The sequence below is a fragment of the Pelobates fuscus genome, chromosome 10 (assembly GCF_036172605.1).
Source record: "Pelobates fuscus isolate aPelFus1 chromosome 10, aPelFus1.pri, whole genome shotgun sequence".
Classification (NCBI taxonomy): Eukaryota; Metazoa; Chordata; class Amphibia; order Anura; family Pelobatidae; genus Pelobates; species Pelobates fuscus.
Window position 1 is genome coordinate 62516942 of NC_086326.1, and position 20550 is coordinate 62537491.

General features: G+C 35.6%; 1 protein-coding gene across 1 annotated transcript in view; it reads left to right on the plus strand.

Annotated features, from left to right (window-relative positions):
- The window catches only part of PCDH15 (protocadherin related 15), a 1410242-nt gene that overhangs the window by 1107107 nt on the left and 282585 nt on the right, over positions 1 to 20550 (plus strand). The gene's annotated exons all lie outside the window — the stretch shown is intronic.

Genomic DNA, 20550 nt, shown 5'->3' on the forward strand with positions numbered 1-20550 from the left:
AAGTTGGTAATCAGGATGTTTTTTTTAATGAAATACTGTATGAAACTGTATGAAACCCCTACCTTTGTAATTGTTCTGCCTCCCAGGTGTTATCACAATAGTTTTCTATTATCTTCATCCCACCTTAAAGTTTCACAAGTATATATTATAATATATTGTATATATTACACAGCAGTTATCTGCCAATAAAGTGTACAAAATATATGGTAATATATAATTAATACTTGTTTATATTTAGCAAGAGTAAGATCTTAAAGTATTTGTAAATTCAATACCTTTACAAATATATATACCACAATTAAAGATATTTCAATATATAGGCTTACCTTATGTAAACAAGAAAATATAATGTATTATTTCTTGTTACTATTATTTTCCGTGTTTCTATTTTTCATTTTTTATTACAGTAGTACATTATATCTATCGTGATGCTTTCTGGCTGTTAGAGAGCAAATAAATATTGCATGGTAAGCTTTTCAACAACCATCCTTCTATTTTAGCTTAATTCATGTCAGTTAGTCACAATAGTAAATCCATTTACAGTCAACAGTTTACCGATAAGTGACCTATAGAGAAGTATACTTTTCTTTTTGTTGTTGCAATATCTGAATAAAAAAAATAAAAAAATCCAAAATGTTCAATTTCCTATGTTCCCAAAAATTTATAGGTACAGTAAAGTATGGAAATATTAGGACACAGGCAAAATTTTCAGAATTTTAGCTCTGTACGTCAAGCATGTACATTAAGCCTATATTCATTATTTAACTGTAACTTGAATTTATTTTGGTATAACAAAACTTATGAAAGTGTCCAAATCTTTCAGCTCCTAACTGTATCTGATTCATATTGCATACTCAGTATGAATGTTTATTTTTGCATACACTATTAATAAATTGGAGAACTTCTCTGTCCACCATAACAACTGTATCTCAAACCGCAAGCACTGTTACCTTTAAGTGTTCAACCATTCTTGAATAGTTTAATACTTGACATGCGTCCAAAGACACTGGTCTGCTGCTTTCCACTCCTGTTTGGGCTAAGGCTTAACAGAGACATAAAGGAAGACTCCATGCTCTATAACAAATTCATTGAAATAAAATTGTTTCCCAAAGGATTATTTCATGTGCATTAATGGAGAATAGGTATTTGGGACTTTCTGGCTTTACAGATTCCTTTAGGATTATTTTTGTAACGAGACCTCACACTTACTTCTAAGGTAATCCTTTCCTAAACCGATTCTATATATAACAATGCTTTGATGTAGTATTTTACATTAAAAAAAAATACAAAACTGTATGTTAATTTTACTTTTCCATTAGCACACTTTCATGGTAAATTCTTACCATGTCATAATCGGTAAAATTTTTTTATCCAGATGATGTTTCTGCCATTCAGCAGACCAACAAAGAGCAAAATAATACATTACATGGCACTATCTGTTGTCAGAGCATACGAGCACAAATGTTAAGATAGTTCATGAATAAAGAGGTTTGCTGATGTGTTAATAACAGCAACATCTGTTGTTATCACAGCTGTGGTAAATTACCAAACTCCATAAATTATTAGCCTGTGATCATACACAAGCTAGTGAAAATTATTGGAAAGGTTGTTCCAGCTATAAAGTCTCTAGATCAGGTGTGCCCAAAATGTAGACCCCCAGATGTTGTAGAACTATAACTCCCATGATGCTTTGCATGCCTTTAGAAAGTTAAAGCACTATGGAAGATATCTATCTTTTCAGCACCTCTGCTTTAGATCCTCAAATGCAGAATACAAAAACCTAAAAAAAATAGTTAGAAAAGAAAAGAATAATTGGAGTAAAAGTTAAAGTGTGATGAATGCATATACTCGTACACAGAAGAATGCCCAATCACACTGCATATGAAAACCGCACACAAACTATCCTATGTTTCTACAATAGCCCACAAAACTGTCAAGGTATCTGATTCATATTGCATACACAGTATGAATGGAGGAGTAACACAAACAAACATATATTTGGCCATTCCTTGGTTTTCACTTAAAAATTGCTTTTAAAAAGTATAAAACTTTCCTGGAATCCAGTGCTGTACCAAGTTCAGTTAATTTCTGACTCTCTCTTTTTTCATAGCACAGCATCACCTTCTTCTTGCCTGAAGTCAAATCAAATTCTCTTCATAGAAAAATATGGATTGACCTTCAACGCATGCGGGGCAAGTGCCGTACATGCACTTATCAGCTTTTTGAGATAGAGAAGCATTGCATTCAATGCTTTCCTACCTGAACCATTAAATGGTACTCCAAGCAGGGAGGGAGTGTGTCACAAAATGAGAGAGGGAGGGACAGCTTATTTAAGAGGGGTCTATAACTAATGGAGGGAACATTGTACCAATAATGAGAGGGCTGCCACGGGTGGAGAAAGTGAGTTTCAGGCACAAAGAGGGACTGTGTGCATGTGGGATATGTTCACATTGCAGGTGCACTCCCAGATTCTGCGTGTATAGAATCTCATTCCATCTGTTGCCATGCAGTGCACTCTGAAGACACGTCATTTTTGCACATAATTGATATTAGGCAGCTTGGAACAGAGTTCTTTGCTGCCTACGTCATGTGTGCCAGGAATGCAACTAGCTTTCAGCACAAAAATGCAAATATTCCTGGATGTGCAGTGTTTCAATCTGAAGTGCGGCACATAGAAATTCCTTTATGAACACTTCTAAAAGCTTAAGTGGTCATGGACATTGGTCACACAAACAATTATTCACAGGAAATTAGAACACAGTAAGATGTACTACATAGTACCAAAAAAAAACACAACTATCCAGGCAAACTGAGTTTTAATAAGGCCTTGATATCACTGTGCCTGAATTAGTCTGTGGCAAATGTACATGTGCAGTGATGCAAGAATGATGCTGTCACAAACTTACCTGTACCAGTCGCCCGTGCTGCTCCTCTTCTCTGACCACACAGCGTGCCCTCACTACTGCAGTCCTCAGGCCGTGAGGCTCGAATGCTCCACGTTGGCACGCAGCCTGAAATATATACTCAACTCTGGTCCCACGAATGGCTCCCTCTGCTGGTTCGCAGACCAAACATCGGCTCCTTAAGTAAATTATTCCCACGATGTCAGGACCTCAAAAGGACCACGTCATCTAGGTGACCCAATCCTGTCTTTGGTCGCAGAGATGACATGGACCAATAGGAACTCTTCTGAACCTATTTAAGGCCTGTTCTAGCCTTGACTCATTGCCCTATCATGGTTTCTGTTAGATCCTCATTTAGTGCTCATAGAGATTCCCTTGTGATTTCCTGTGTTTGACCTCGGCTTTGTATTTGACTTGTTATTTATGTCATCCTGATCTTGGCTTTGTATTTGACTCATGATTTCTGGTATCCTGGCCTCGGCTTTGTATTTGACAATTTCTGGTATCCTGACCCGGCTTTGTCTTGACAGAGTATTTCTGTTGATCCTTGATTTATCTTGGCATGTGTCCAAAGGCACTGGTCTGCTGCTCTCTATTCCTGGGCTAATGTGCAGCGTTTTTTGTTTTATTTATATGTTAAGTCTAGCCATACTAAGGCTCGGTAATACATCTTTCGGATCCACCTTTTGTGAGTTTCCTCTTTCCTGCGTGTTGGGATACGACTCCCATGATAGATGCCAAGGATGTGAGGGTATAATAAGGCTTATAGTTCTTTCAATAAAGGACACAAACTGACAGTGCTTTGCATTATTCCATTTTATTGGTATCTGAACTTGTTCCAGGCTGGCTAATAATGCCACATGCCACTGGTGGACACAGTGTTACACCTCCAGCAGCAAAGGGGTTAAACTAGGAATGTGCGACATTTCATAGTGAAACACTGCCTATACAGACATTTTGTACAGCATTGCCATGAATGAGTGTATTTGGTCTGCAGCAATCTCTATGTAGATGGTACGTTTCAACGTAACATCCAGATGTATACCAAGACATAAGGTTGTCTAGCCATTACTATTGGGGCCTTGTCAAAGTCACATCTTTTAACTTGCTCATTTTTCCTGCATCCAACACATTACATTCATGAACTGGCTGTTAGCTCCTAATTTATCCCATCTCTTCACAGATGCCAATGTAACAATATAATCAATGTTATTCACTTCAACTGTCAGTGGTTTTAATGTTAATGCTAATCAGATTCTGTATGTATGTGTCAGGATTACAAGTTGATCCAGCGTGCAGTACTGTGTCACACCTAGGACTAAGGATAATGTATAACCGGACCTTAGAATGGCCGTCTCCAAGAATAGTCAAAATACTAGCCAAGGTCAGGGACACAGAATCAGACACAACATGAGGGAATGCCAAAAGTCAAGGATACCAGATATCAGGGAAGTCAAAACAAATCCAAAGTCGGATACCAGAAAATCAAGATCAGACACACACTCTCGGATAACCATACGCAGGAAACCACGACAGGGCACTAAGCAAGAGGAGAACTGGGCCTAAATACCTCCCCTGTGGATATGATTGGCTGTAACCGGTCTTTGACATCCAAAGGCAATTACCAGGTTTCCATTTGCAGGATTGCTGCTCAGCACAAACCCTCCTGTGGATTTGATTGCTGCTCAGAACAACTTTTCCTGTCAGGACAGTAATGTTGCTCGGCACAACTTTCCCTGTCAGGACAATAATGTTTCTCCGCACAACGTTTCCTGTCAGGACAGTAATGTTGCTTGGCACAACTTTTCCTGTCAGGACAGTAAATGCCATTAAACACGTTTTTATGTGCGGATGAATACGTGACAGTATGCTACTACTTGTATCAAAGTTTTGTTTGTTCTTGTTTGGTGAGTAAATTGCAAAAAATATTTTGCATTTCATTTGTATTTCATTGGAAAAGGAAAATATAAAATGTTGGCCTTGTGCTTTTCAAATATACCTTATAGAAATGAAATTGTGCCAAATACCACTGTCCCTACCTAACAATTTTTTGTTGTTGCGATTGTGTATTTTAAACTGCATAAAATGTATATTTGTTAAAGCAAGATGATATAATTGATGGATGCCAGGTAATTATGGTCATCTACTTGCAGAGCCAAAAACCTCTAAAACAGCTATTCTAAAGCAATCTATTAGCAGGCGGTATAATTAAACCGCTAGTGCCACATTCAACCCTATGCAAAATGTTTCTAAATTATATACTGGACATAAAATTATGTTTGTGTCATCTTTAGAGTTTGTGTAAATGAAAAGACCCCCTGAAAAGCGTATTGTATTCATTTAAAGTAGTCATGTAGATGTGAATTATCACTTTGAAAATTTCAATAGATGGGGGTCTTGTTTTTGTACTATCTTTTAAAATCACAAATTTTGCTAGTCATTTCACATTCTCCATGTTCAAGGGTTACTATTACAGAAGGTAATTGTTAATTGCCTTTTGATTCCATGATTTAAAATGTTTAACTATATATCCCCTTAAAATTGTACATAACTTTTATGTCATTTCTCTAGAATTAGTCTCAAAAATGTCTACTGTTTTCATAATAACTTACCAGTTAATTAAGATGATACTTCAATTTTAAAACACTAAACATTACATTTTTGTGGTAAGGCATAACTTCTTAAAAACCTTACAAGTTACAATTCACATTGTTCTTATATTATTATGTTCAAATATAAAGGGAAGCTTGTATGACTTGAAATTTAAAATCATTAAGAACAAATTATAGCTGAAAGGTATATACTGTGCAATTACTTCTACAACCTCCACAGATGATATATGAAACATATTAGAGTACTTTTTTTTCCTGATGGTCTTTGCCCTGTTTTTTATGCTTTGTTTTCTGCCTTGTCATCTTTGCCATCACTTGTACAATCCATCAATATAACAATGGCAGGAATAGATAGATGTGGAGGTAAAATAGCACAACCTTTATTGAAACCACAATCGCTGAAATACTATAATTGATTGACACACCAATGTATGATCCTATTGTACGCTCAATTGTTTTATGTTCAGATTGGTGTTGTCAAGTATAAATGAAAAACAAAGCAAAACTTTCACCCTAAAATAAGATAATCATTTCCTCATAAATACTTTTAAGACATGGCTTTTAATTATAAATCTTAAGCCAGGAAATTGAGAATTAGTGGTTCTTGGCAAGAGGATAAACTAGAAAGAATAGTAAAATGTAAAAATAGTAAAGAAAAAAAAAATGAAATCCTTAAACGTTAATTGAAAGTTCACACAGTATAAGAATATAGGATATAAAACATGTTTATAATTATAGACATAATAGTGATTAAAAAAAATTAGACTTCAACTATACCATTCTTATTTTTATGGTGTATTTATTATCACATAAACTAATCTACTTTCTATCGGTCTATTATTCCCCACAGTAAAAATATTACACTTTGGCCAATTATGACATTCTAACATGAGCCACCCCACAGTGCGCATTAAAATAAAGAATGCCCCAGTGCTTATTTTGGTGCATACTTGCACCTTTGTCAAGGATGTAAAGTGTACTGCTATGAAGTCTTTCCATTCTTAAGTTTAAAAACCATCTGCTCCTCTTTCTCAATAGGTGATAGACAATTAATGTTATTAATGATTGATTATTCTCTAGCTTCACTCTACCCATTCCTCCATTAATAGGCTGCAATCAAGTACCCTTTAGTGCATCACATGGAAACCGCTCCAATCGTACTACCGAATAATGTATATTAACTCCCAAACAAATACACATGTGTTAAACATGCAAACAGACCAACTAGAGGTACTAGATCTACTTAATGCCAAATATTATAGTCGATACTTCCCACCTCACACCATGTGTGTTATATTTCTCTCCTTTGTGGGAATTAGCAGTGTCATACTGTGTCATGAATATAAGGCAAACCTTCCCAGTGTACTATAGGAGTTTCACTTGATATCCACTCCAAAATATATCATCTTTATGTTATTTACAAAGGTCATATCAAATGCCTTAACCATGTGTTTTGTTCATGTTACTTCAAGCTTCCTAACATGATTAGACTGCATAGTGCTTAATACTTTGGCATGAAATTTGTGCTAAATGTGCCTATTGAAAATCCTTTATGGATGAACAGAACTTTAGCAAGCTGAAATCATACTAATTCTTAAAAGGGCAAATATGAGCTTGATATTTGAGGTTATGTGGGTATAAATATATATTGAAGAGTGCAAAAGAAAAAAAAAATTATGCAGCCCATTGGTTTTGAAGGTCTAAAATTGTGAGCCATAGTATTGGCAAAATTGTATCTTTTAAAATACCGGCATAGATTTTATTATCTGTAGCTACTCATCAATGCATTAACTAGATTCTTCAAGTTACTAGGCATAATTGGTTCAAAAACACAAAATAGTAAGTGATCAAGCAAATACCTCCTGCTATACGTTAATTGTAGTTACTGTCTAGAGCAAATTCTAAACATTATACTGCTTACAAAGGGTGTTTGTTAAATATGCAATGAGAAGCATGTATGAAATACAAAGTATTCTATTAGCAGTAACCTTTCTTCCTTTCTCTCCAATATCAAAATATGTGTTGCTGTAGTTATCTATTCAGAGTTGTGACCTTACTGGAATGGTCTACTTTAGAGACCCCATTTTAGAGGTCACTAATGGTCACTAATCTGATCCCTTTAGAACAGGCAGTAAAACACAACTGGTTTTATGAGTATGTCTATATTCTATTGATTAGTGACAAAGTTATGTTTCATATTTTTGTACAGCAAATTTTGTTTTTATTATACCCATAAATCAGTGTAGGACCTTCAAGGAGTATCTGGTGCATGCATATGAGTGCTAAGTGCATCTCTCTAGCAAAATCTTCCATGGTTACATTAGATTACAATGACAATTTAAACCCAAAGGATACATAATAAGCAACTTTGACTTAAATGCACCCTATATGTTGAACACAAAAATAGTGCTTAATGGGTAAACAAATGGTATCATAAGTTCCATACCATAGTAGTCTGATCAATTATAAGTGCAGGTATAAGCAGTATAACATTTGAATAACCAGTCTAAATGAGAAGTGCATATAAAGATTTTCTTGGAATCTAGCTGCTATTAATATGTAAAATTCACAATCATTATCTCATTTGCTCGATACAATTGCACTAGCCAGTGAGTACAGAGCATGCACATACAAAATTGGAGGGGATCTCTTCACAAATCATTGCCATCAGTCTCTTTACATTCTGATTTAAATATACCACTGTTGCTATCTGCTTTTCATGTGTTTCACTTATACCACATTATGACCTAAGCTCTATATCCCTTGAAATTCAAAATTTGTATTCAGTATTTACACAAAAAAATAAGTGTAAGTTGTGAGTGGATTTAAAGTATATATTTATGACCAGCAAAATCCTGCATTTTTTTCATATTTGATTGGTTATGGGTATTGGATGTATGTCAATAACAGAATCTATCTTTAAGGGATTAAGTATAAGCACAATCACTTTATCCTTTGATACTTATGGATGAACTTTAATTTGTTAAATAATATCTAATTTTGTGTATGTACACTAAATCAAAAGGATTGTAATCAGGGCCGGATTTCCTTTAAGACCACCAAGGCCTTAAAATAAAAATAAATGATATGTTTACCTACTATTATCCACACTACCTGAACAGCACACTCACTGCAGCTCCCCACACCACCTGAGCAGCACACTCACTGCAGCTCCCCACACCTCCTATAACCCACGCTACCTGAGCAGCACACTCACTGCAGGGTGGCAGGGAGTACTTTATTTACTTATAGAAAAAAACAATTATTTAATAGAGTCATGGCACTTCCGATGGGGAAACCAAAGATCTTCATTACTGGCCAGCCCATTCTGATGTTGGGGAAGGCTCAAGGAACTTGCGGTTTACACCCCATGTGGTAAGTGGCAAGTGTTTTCTTGGGTTACTTAGGTAACATACTGCCTTCAGTAGGTAAAGACCAGATTATGCACCTACTTGAGTCATGGGATCATAAACTGCATGCATTACCTCTGTTGTGCATTAATATGCAAATATGTAAAGCACTTCAATGAAACAAAGTAGGCTTCAACCAACAGATTGTGCTACTCCAAATGAAATCCAGGTTGTATTGTTGGACCAGACTGGCTGGCACTGTCTCTCTGAGTTCATATAGAGTATATAGTAGATGGACAAGAAGATCGCTCCAAAGCAATTTCACAAGCCATATAATATCAACCTCTGCAGATTGAAAAAAAAAACTGAGGTAATGGTCAGTTGTAGCATGGGAAAAAATGGACTCTGCAAGAAGACATGGGGATTCAGTTACATTAAAGTATTTCTTTGCATATTTTTTAAAACAAGTAAGAATTATCTGTATAATGTATGTTAAACATGGGAAGCATTTGCGTCATATTGTTTACTTTTAAGAACCTTATATGATGAGATAAAGGGTTTTTACCACTAGAGTCAGGGCTTGCCAAATACATTTTGCATTCTTATTTCTTAGGGTGGAGGGAGTTGAAGCTGAATATGCTGTCCCATTAATGTCTTAATTGCTGCTCTCATAAAATTATTAACTGGGTCCCATGTATTCACTCAGACCCTTTAGGCACTGACCCTGACTAAAGATTCTTGCCTCTGCAGGAATGTATGTACTTACTGCCCATGTACTATCCATTATACACATTCAACTTTCAAATAATGCTTTGTAAGCCGGCTGCAACATTTTGTTTAATTTGTAGATTTATAGTGGGTTGGTTTTCTTCCAGGAAACCACAAATGTATTGCATTTTGGACGACTGTGCATAATGGGAAAGGCAGTCAACAAAACTCCGTAGAGCCAAGGTTAACCATAATTGTGCTATACCATCACTGTAAAGTTCCATTCAATTGAATTAATAAAATGCCGCCTCCACTATAACATGCTTTAAATTATCTTCAATATACATTTGGGAGTACATTGTCAGAATAAAGGTTCACATAATAATATTGATTTGTGGTTTCAAAGAAGCAAACTTTTTTTTTTTTTTTACTTGGTCATTGATAATGCACAATGTTTAATTCTACATTTCCAGTAAATGGATGCTATCAATCCTAGCAGCAGTGCTGTATTCCTACGGAGAGATGCACAGTAGTTCTCCTGAAGATACATTTTATCTCTAGAAATAGCATTGCTACTTATACAGCTGCCATTTGAATGACTTTGCCAAGAAAGTCTGGCAATTCTAGTGCCCTTGACTAAAAGTGATCATATGAACACTCTAACAAGTCTAGACAAATCTTGGACACTTCAAACTGTTAATTTTTAATCCATTTATTTTAGACTTTGAAAATTTTTGGGGTATGTGCATGTATTTATATTCTAGCATAAGGTAAGTTCCAAAAGCATTTATGTTAAATCTGATTGGCAGATCAGATCTTGTGAATCTTGGAAGTTTATTTGTTTTATGGTTTAGATTTTTTTTATTAATCATCACCATCTGGATGTTACAGAAAAATAGTTATCAGTTATAAGAGAATAATACAGTTATTCTAAGATTGTAAAGATAAAATTCAAAAGTTGTACATACAAATTACTTTTTAGATACAGTAATTTATTGTAATTGAAATCTGCTGATTTAGATCATGGGGGGGAAATAATGAATTTAGGCCCATAAATTATGGTGTTGGAACACACTGTGAAATACAATAATTTTGTCTTTATTTAAAAATGTGTTTCTTCTTAAAAAATACATACAAAAAAAACACAACAGAAATGGTTGGATCATTTGTTATATGTCATCATTTTTATCGTGAGATTAAAAAAAAAAAAAACCTATATTTGCAACTAATGTAATTTTTAAACAGAAAATGTATCAAATGTGGTAAATACGCATGAATATTTTCCACAATCAAGAAGTGGTTAATTATAGTTCCAAGCAACCGAAACAGTGATGCTGTTTGAAGCCATATATCCAGTGAAAGAAATGAATGTAAAAATAAATAACCGAATATAAATATATGGGGGACCATGAGATGACCACTATGAGCCAAATGCTCATTAACCTTTTAAGTGGCCTGTTCCACAAATATTTGGCTTAATTTGACTTCTAGTACTAGTAGCAAATCAGGCTGTACTGCCTTATCTGACTTGTGACACATGGGTAGTTGATCCATATGTAAGTCCTAATACGCCCATTTTCTATAGGAAAATATTGGGCCTATTTACACACATATCACTCCCTGTGTTTCAATGGATTTCTTTGTTCTGGTTTTGATCTGTTTGGAGGCTTTTTTTTTCTACTGATTAAATTAGCCAGCTAGTACCTTTTATTTTGTCAAAACTTTACTGCAATAGCAGAAAACAATGGAAAAACCTTTTAGTACATGGACTCCCTTATGTTGCTTTATAGAACAATGTGATGACAACAGGCTTGCTTATTCCTGTAATTTAGTTTAGCTTTTTACTATCCAAAACAAAGGTGTTAAAGCACTCACACAGGGAAAATAAAGACAGAGAAGCTTGTATTATGGTTAGGGTCCATAGCATCTTAAGTGATTTCTCATATGTAGAACAATAGCCAAAATCGTAAAAGTGTGTTCTTGCTAAGTCTCAGACACAATTGTCTTTATTTTCTGCAAATAACAGAAAACAGGAAAGAAAAAGAGTCAATACAATATAATACTAATGCCAATACATTTACCACTTTGTGAAAGAAAATATAAAGCTGCATTCAATAAGTGTTAAATCGCACAAAACACTAATTAAGAAAATCAATAATACATTGGTGTGCTAATTAATAACACTTATGAAATGTTTCTATACATCTATATCTATACTATTCTATCATATTTTATTTCCTTATAAAACCTACTATAAAGAAATAATGTTATTGGTGGATCCAAATGAAGGACACCAATAGCAAGATGTGTTTATTGTGGTTTGATTATAACTAAGACTTTAAATTAGGCCACATGTCTGGAGAACTTTTTAAATTACTTATCTCCACCATCTCATACCAAGTGCATCTTAACATGTGCACACATGGAGTAGTTTTTAAATGTTATTGACTTAATTTGTATTATTATATGCAAGCAACAATAAAGAATCCTGGTTCTAAGACATCCTGTCACTGTTGTACTTATTCAATTATGATCAATCGATAACGAGGAACTGATCCTTCACATGCAAGCTAATGTGAGTACCTATCGCATTTGTGAGTTTGCTTCAGATGGGGTTGATTTTACAGTTTATTTTTATTCTATTTATTATTATTATTGTAAAATTTATGAAATTCTTTAATAAATAATTATTTGAAGGAAACATACTAAATTGTGTATAAGTATTATACTATAAACTTTGTTTCTTTTTAGTAGGTTTTTTTATAGGAAGAAAACAAATATAATAATCCCATAAGTATAATTGTTTATAACTCTTTATCACTTGTTTATTATTATTGATTCTTACTTTTCTTTATATACTAGGAACTAAATTTGTACTGTTTCATTAGTTGAAATTGACAATTCATGCTCAGTGTAATATATATTTTTTCTTAATTGGTTTTATTATATTTTATATATATATATATATATATATATATATATATATATATATATATAAACAAATGGAAGCTTGGCACTCTCCTCCAAAAATAATTAATTATATCACATGTGCCTGGGTGCAAATTGCTGGCGTCAGATATATATACTCATAAATGAAAAAAATCTAAATGCACTCACAGGTCTTCAAATTAGTGGACAAATTGGTGCTTTATTTGGTCATCAAAAAAGTGTACAAAAATCAATCGACGTTTCGACCCTGCCGGGTCTTTTTCAAGATCATAGAGTACATGACAGTACTGTGTTTATATATCAAATACAAATCTAAAAGAAAGTGCACTTGTATATATATACAATTTTTATATTACACTGAGCATGAATTGTCAATTTCAACTAATGAAACAGTACAAATTTAGTTCCTAGTATATAAAGAAAAGTAAGAATCAATAATAATAAACAAGTGATAAAGAGTTATAAACAATTATACTTATGGGATTATTATATTTGTTGTTACATTAACCTTGAATGTTTTCTAAAAATATCTTGCTTGTTTTATATTTTATTTTCTGCATCATCTACTTTTTGTCATCACAGGAATTAAAACCATATTAGAACGAACTTGTAAGCATAGTTTGCTTTACATTATTAAATAGCAATGGTATTACTTAGCAGTCTGTAGTGGCAAAGTATCAACAAACAAACATTGTTTATTTATTTGCCTGTACTTTGTACACCTGTAAGACAAAAGGATTTTATAACAAGGTTCTTGAGTATGCTTTTTAAGAAATATTACTCTCAACAGAAGACATCTCCATTCATTGAAAACATATGATGACCAAACACAATGACTTTTGAATGTGTTTTTGCAATCAAAGTCTATTCTACTAAAATCAAAGAAAATATATGCTTTCATCAGCAAAGTAGCTATTAAATGGAATATTCCTACACATCTGTAGCTTTGAGAGCAGGAGTGAATGCTAGCTGTCCATGGAGTAGCATATAGTGTTCTGCAAGGCATGATCTCTCTTGCTGCCTTGGGCAGCAGAAAAGCTAATGAATGCCTCTCCAAATTTATTTTCCCTTCAAATTGTTTTCAAAGACATAATCTCTCTGTCAGCCTGGATAAACAGGAAAACATTATAGCTTTTATATAGTGGGCTTTTATTATTATTTTTAAAAATATGCTTATCTATGGATTTTCAGCAAATATATGTTTGATATTTTTATTCCCTAGACATAACAGTTATAAAAAAAATTGAATTACGATTATAAAATTAAACACATAAAGCATGAACAGTCTTATTGTTTGTATGGTACTGTTTACAGTGTGAAAAGAAATATTTAAATTTAGATAGACCAAATTATCAGTTACAGCCCCAGGAAAAAAAAAGCACACACGCAGATATGCAATGCATCAAAATACCTGTCAGCAATTTAAGTGCTAATTAAAGAATAAAAGCTTAAAAAATCTCCTACATACCATGAAAGCAAAACAACACAGCAAATATAAACAATTTCTTCAAAATCTATTTAGAATAAAAGTTTCTCCTGAATTATCTTTCAGTTCTCACCAACAGAGTTGAAAAAGGTTGAGTAAAAGTTATACAATTAAATGGGTCGCAGCTGCATCTGGGTCCGTCACTCCGGAGGGGGCGGCCGCCTGATGACCCCTGCAACTGAGGTGTCCACCAGCTACCTCCAAGGATGCCCATTGAGGGGCTCTTAGGCCCACCCAATGCAATATATTTCCAGGGGCCCTATAAGCACTGCATTGCTTTAAGAGCGCAACCAGGCCTTTGATGATGAGATCAACTTAGGAGGAAGTGACAGCCCCATCCATTCCTGAATTTTTTTTACAGTGTGGCAGGGTACATTATACTTCTGAAAGAGGCCACTGCCACCAGGGAGCTTGGTTGGTACATGTCAAAGTAACATCCACATGAATGCCGAAGGTTTTGCAGCAGAACATAGCAAAGAGCACAACACTGCTTTTACCGGCCTTGTTTCTTCCCATGCACCTGATCTACAAGTAAATGTAATTCATCAGACTAGGCAACCTTCTTAAATTTCTCCATGGTAACATCCCTTATGAAGGTGTTTTAAGCAGTGGACAGGGGTCATCATAGGCACTCTGACGGGTCTGGGCTACCCATCCCAATGTGCAGCAAATCACAATGCACTGTGTTCTAACACCTTAATATCATGGCCAACATTACGTTTTTCAGCAATATGAGCTGCAGTAGCTCATCTGTGTGATTGCAAAAGAGGTGCTAGCCTTCGCTTCACATATGCATCAAATAGTCTTGGGCACTCATGCACCTGGTGCAGGTTCACTAGTTGTCCTTCCTTACACCACTTTTGGAAGATGCTAACCACTGCATATTGGGAACATCCTACAAGACTTGCAGCTTGGAGAAGCTTTGACCCAGTTGTGCCATGTCAAAGTCACTCTGATCTTTTCAGTTGTGTATTCATGGATCTTTTCACTTTTCAAAAGCTGCAAGTCTTGTGGGAACACCCTACAAGACTTGCAGCTTGGAGATGCTTTGGCCCAGTCTGACCCAGTCGTCTAGCCATCACTATTTGTGCCATGTCAAAGTCAATCGGATCTTTTCACATGCTTATTCATGGATCTTTTCACATTTCACAGGCTGCAAGTCTTGTGGGAACACCTTACAAGACTTGAAGCTTGGAGATGCTTTGGCCCAGCCTGGCCCAGCCATCTAGCCATCACTTGGATCTATTTTTCCTGCTTTCAACACATAAAATTCAAGAACTAACTGTTCATTTGCTGCCTAATATATCCCACCCCTTCACAGTTGCTATTGTAACAATAGAATCAATGTTATTCCTTTCACTTCTCAGTGATTTTAATGTTGTGTCTGATCAGTGTATAGCTCTGTTCATTTTTACATTGAGGTAACATCATAAGAAACTTTTTTTAATGTACCGTATATACTCGAGTATAAGCCGACCCGAATATAAGCCGAGGCCCCTAATTTTATCCCAAAAAACTGGGAAAACTTATTGACTCGAGTATAAGACTAGGGTGGGAAATGCAGCAGCTACTGGTAAATTTCTAAATAAAATTAGATCCTAAAAAAAATATATTAATTGAATATTTATTTACAGTGTGTGTATAATGAATGCAGTGTGTGCGTATGTGTGTGTGTATGAGTGCAGTGTGTGTGTGCATGAATGCAGTGTGTGTGTGCATGAATGCAGTGTGTGTGTGCATGAATGTAGTGTGTGAATGCAGTGTGTGCAGGGTCGGTGCAAGGATATTTGCCGCCGTAGGCAAAAAAAATGTTGCCGCCCCCCCCCCCCCCATATGTCCTGACTTCCCCTCCTCCTCCCTCAGTGGTCCTTACCTCCCCACCCCCGTGTTCCTTCACTCCCCCCCCAGTGGTCCTGACTCACCCCTCCCCTAGTGGTCCTTACCCTCCCCTCCCCTAGTGGTCCTTACTTCCCCCTCCCCTCCCATAGGGGTCCTTATCCCACCCCCTCCCTCTCATAGTGGTCCTTATCCCCCTTCTCCCTCCCATAGTGTTCCTTATCCCCCCCCATCCCTCCCATAGTGGTCCATATACCCCCCCCTCCCTCCCATAATGGTCCTTATACCCCCCTCCCTCCCATAGTGGTCCTTATACCCCCCTCCCTCCCATAGTGGTCCTTATACCCCCCCTCACTCCCATAGTGGTCCTTATACCCCCCCTCACTCCCATAGTCCCATAGTGGTCCTTATCCCATAGTGTCCCATAGTGGTCCTTATCCGCCCCCCCCTCCCTCCCATAGTGGTCCTTACCCCCCCCTCCCTCCCATAGTGGTCCTTACCCCCCCCTCCCTCCCATAGTGGTCCTTACCCCCCCCCTCCCTCCCATAGTGGTCCTTACCCCCCCCTCCCTCCCATAGCGGTCCTTATACCCCCCTCCCTCCCATAGTGGTCCTTAACCCACCCCCTCCCTCCCATAGTGGTCCTTATACCCCCCTCCCTCCCATAGCGGTCCTTATACCCCCCTCCCTCCCATAGTGGTCCTTAACCCACCCCCTCCCTCCCATAGTGGTCCTTATACCCCCCCCCCTCCCATAGTGGTCCTTATACCCCTTTTTTTTGTTATTATTAATTTTTTTATTATTATTTTATTTCTTATTTTATTTATATTTTTTTTTTCGTCCCCCCTCCCTGCTTGATATATGGCAGGGAGGGGGGCTCTCCTTCCCTGGTGGTCCAGTGGCAGTTCAGTGGGGGGGAGAGGGGGGCTGGCAGAGCTGTAACTTACCTGTCCTGCAGCTCCTGTCAGCTCTCTCCTCCTCTGCGCCGTCCGTTCTGCTCTTCTGTCAGCTCGCGAGATTTACACTGGGAGCTGACCGAGGTGCTGACCGGACGGCGCAGAGGAGGAGAGAGCTGATAGGAGCTGCAGGACAGGTAAGTTACAGCTCTGCCAGCCCCCCTCTCCCCCGGTCTGTATTATGGCAATGCAAATTGCCATAATACAGACTCTGACTCGAGTATAAGCCGAGTTGGGGTTTTTCAGCCCAAAAAATGGGCTGAAAAACTCGGCTTATACTCGAGTATATACGGTATATATTTATAAATCAGTAGCAGTGTGCATATTAAATGAACAACTAATATATAAAGCACAGATATTAAACTGGTATGTCACTCCTGTGTATCTTCTATCCTCTCAAAATAGAGCAAGGGAAGCAAAATGATTAATGATACTAATGTTTCTCAGACAACCTTTGTTAGTCTTTTGTTATGACCCACTTCAATGGTTGATAGCTTTATTCTTTTGGCTTATAATGTTAAGAACAGTGATTTTTAGAATAATAATTTGAAAGGGTGAAACCTATGGCACTTGTTATACAAAAACTTTCATTTTTGTCATATTTGCAGACATTAATCAGCATTTTTTGATAGATAAAACTATCACTTTTTTTAGGACATTGAAATTGTTTTTTGATTAATAGACATAGTGTACTTTGCATCCATAAATGTCTAAAATGTAATCTTACTCACACATACACACATTTCATTTCATCTTTAATATAGTAGAAATAAAACAATATAATAGTTAACTTATTTTGACTAAACAAAGACGTACTTATAATGATTATTATAAATAATTGTAGTTCTTAAAATAGCCGTTTAAAGGTATATTTAAATTAATTTCTATAATACTCTTTCATCAACCTTGTCAGGAACCCTTCATTCTTTATTTTTGTTTTTGCTAAAATGCTACACTTTACCTTATGGCCAACTACCATATAACAAAAAAACAAAAAAAAAACTATAATAAACAAAACAAAACAGGTTGCACTTAATAAGGAGAAAACATATATTTTTTTTAAAATTAAGTTATGAGAAAGTTCAAAGGTTATGCTCCAGGATTATTGGATGTTTCACCAAATGATTTTGCTTGTTATAGCCTATGGTCTCTTATCAATGCATACATGTGAAGAAAGAAAAAAAAAACAATAGTGAAATACTTCTTGATAGGTTAAGACACACAACGGTAAATTGTAGAATTTCTCACTCACATGGTGTGGTGCTTCAGACCACCTCCAGTTTTAATAGCATATATTAGTGCATTCCCCACCAATGGATTTAGGTGTTGAAGGTATGATTCCAGTGAATATTTAGTAAAAGATATGCAACTACAAGATGATATATGTGATAGTATAGTATAGTAAGTATAAAGATGTAGTCATAAAATAAGAGGACATACGCTCACAAGAGGGAAGCTTCATACTGAGCTCAAGGTAATAGGCGTATGGCGGAACCATATGTGCCTTAAGGATATTTCTTGGTCACTGTTTATTTGGTAGTGTAGATGAAGGAAGAAAACAAAATATAGTGCTCACTGTACTGAGTGTGTATATATATATATATATATATATATATATATATATATACACTGAGACTGTACTCAAATTTAGCATAGCAATGCTGCTGCTCAATGTTTACAGCACAGGTGGTACAATTCCCACCAAGGATTAGATATTTATTTTCCACAGGAAAATGCTTCAAACAGGGGCACCAGGAGAATAAAAAGGTTAAAAATAACAATCAATATATCTATGGTAGATCATATGTGGATTGAAACTAAAGTCGCTTTATTGTATTACAAGTAAAGGGTTAAAACAATCCACAATGTATTTGATCTTGTTCAGAAGCTTTTTCAAGTGGGTTACATTAAAGCCGGGTACATGGAGTTATATAGAAGAAGCTCATTTTAACATTTGTAGTAAAATTACATCATGGTCACGTGACTGCAATTGCAGCCACGCAAGCATGTATAAAGGCAAAATGTGTACAAGATACAAAATTGTGCAAACTATAATAAAGGTAGAAAACTAAATAAAAGTGGGAAACTAACCATAGATGTATAACAATAATTGAGAGATGGTAAAAGTAGAAAAAACGTTATGTAACGTGAGTCGAACACGTCAAGTGGCTAAATTCATGAACACTAAAATAAAAATAAAAAGTGAAGGCAGTACAAAAGGGGCACATATGCCTAAAAGAGGCATGGGGAGAGATGGGAAAAAAAATGAAAAGTAAAAGAATTATGTAGAAATATAAAATATCATAACTAATTACCAATCACTATGATTAGAAAGATATTCTGAAAATATAATGAAAATGTAAGACAAAGGAAAAATCTAATAGAAAAAAAACTAAATTAATAGTATCTAAAAAACAGAATGCAGGAGTATTGCGGCGTGGCTAAATACCAATCCAAAATGACCATATTTAGAGAGGGCAAAATGGAGGGCATAAAAATAGTCCATCATAGACAGGTAAAAATTATTTAAAAAAACAAAACAAAAATAAGCTATATCTATTGAGCTGGAGCAATATATTTGGCTATATAGGGACCTAAAAATGATGACAGAAAATAGTAATGGATAATCAATAAAAAAAAAAACTACCAAAATACCCAGATAACTGGTATAAATAAAATAATTGTTTTTAAACATTAGAGAGTGGTTTTTTTGTTTGTTTTTTTTTTTAAAAAGGCGACATAGGGAAGAAATTGAAAACTGTATGGTGACATAAATATGTTGGAAAATTTGGTGTACATGGCAAACTAGGTAACAGTCAAAGGCCATATAAAAAAATAAAGAAATTAAAAATGAGACGCATGTAACTACATGATAACATAAAAAATAGGTACAAAATGTTGCGTAAAAAAGTTGCAGCAGATGGAAAATAAAAATATATGAAACAAATAAATATAAAAAGTTATATAAATCAAATTCTGCATTTAAGCCATTTTGTTTGTATTTTGCTTTTGGGGTTCTTAGGGAGTACCCATTGTTTAGTGTTTGCTACCTTAGTAAGCTGGTAATTTATATTTTAGTGCTTGTTCTTCTAGTCTGTATATCTTGTTCACGCTCAAATTATGTCTAGTTATTGCATGAAATGTTATTTAATTAGTTCTAAACAGATGAGTACCTCGTGTGTTATATAGCCATAGTAGAATCAGGCTTTGGAGGTGTTTTTAATTTAAGTGGAATAGACTGTAAGACTGGTTAGTGTTTAGGGGAACTAATCTTAGCAAAATACATACTTGTCATTTATAAAAACCTGATCCAGCATGTTCAGGACCTCGCACTGCACTGATGTTCACCTTTCAGCAAGATGATCCTAAGCACACAGCCAAAACAACACAATAGTGCATTAAAGATAGCTTTATGAATGTCCTTGAGTGGCCCAGCTGGAGCCCAGACTTGAACTCAATCAAACATCTCTGGAGAAAACTTAAAATGAGGACTACCAACAGTCCCCACCCAACATGACAGAGCCGTAAGCGATCTACAGAGATGAATAACAGACTCTACCCAAATCTAGCTGTGCAAAGCTTGTTGCATCATACACAAAACAATTTGATGCTGTAATTGCTACCAAATGTGCTTGAATTGAGTTCAGGGTCTGAATACTTATGTCAATGTGGTGTGAAGTTTAGTGTTTTTGTTTAATAAACTTGAAATGGTGTAAAAAATTACAGAAAATGTATTCATACTTACCGTAAT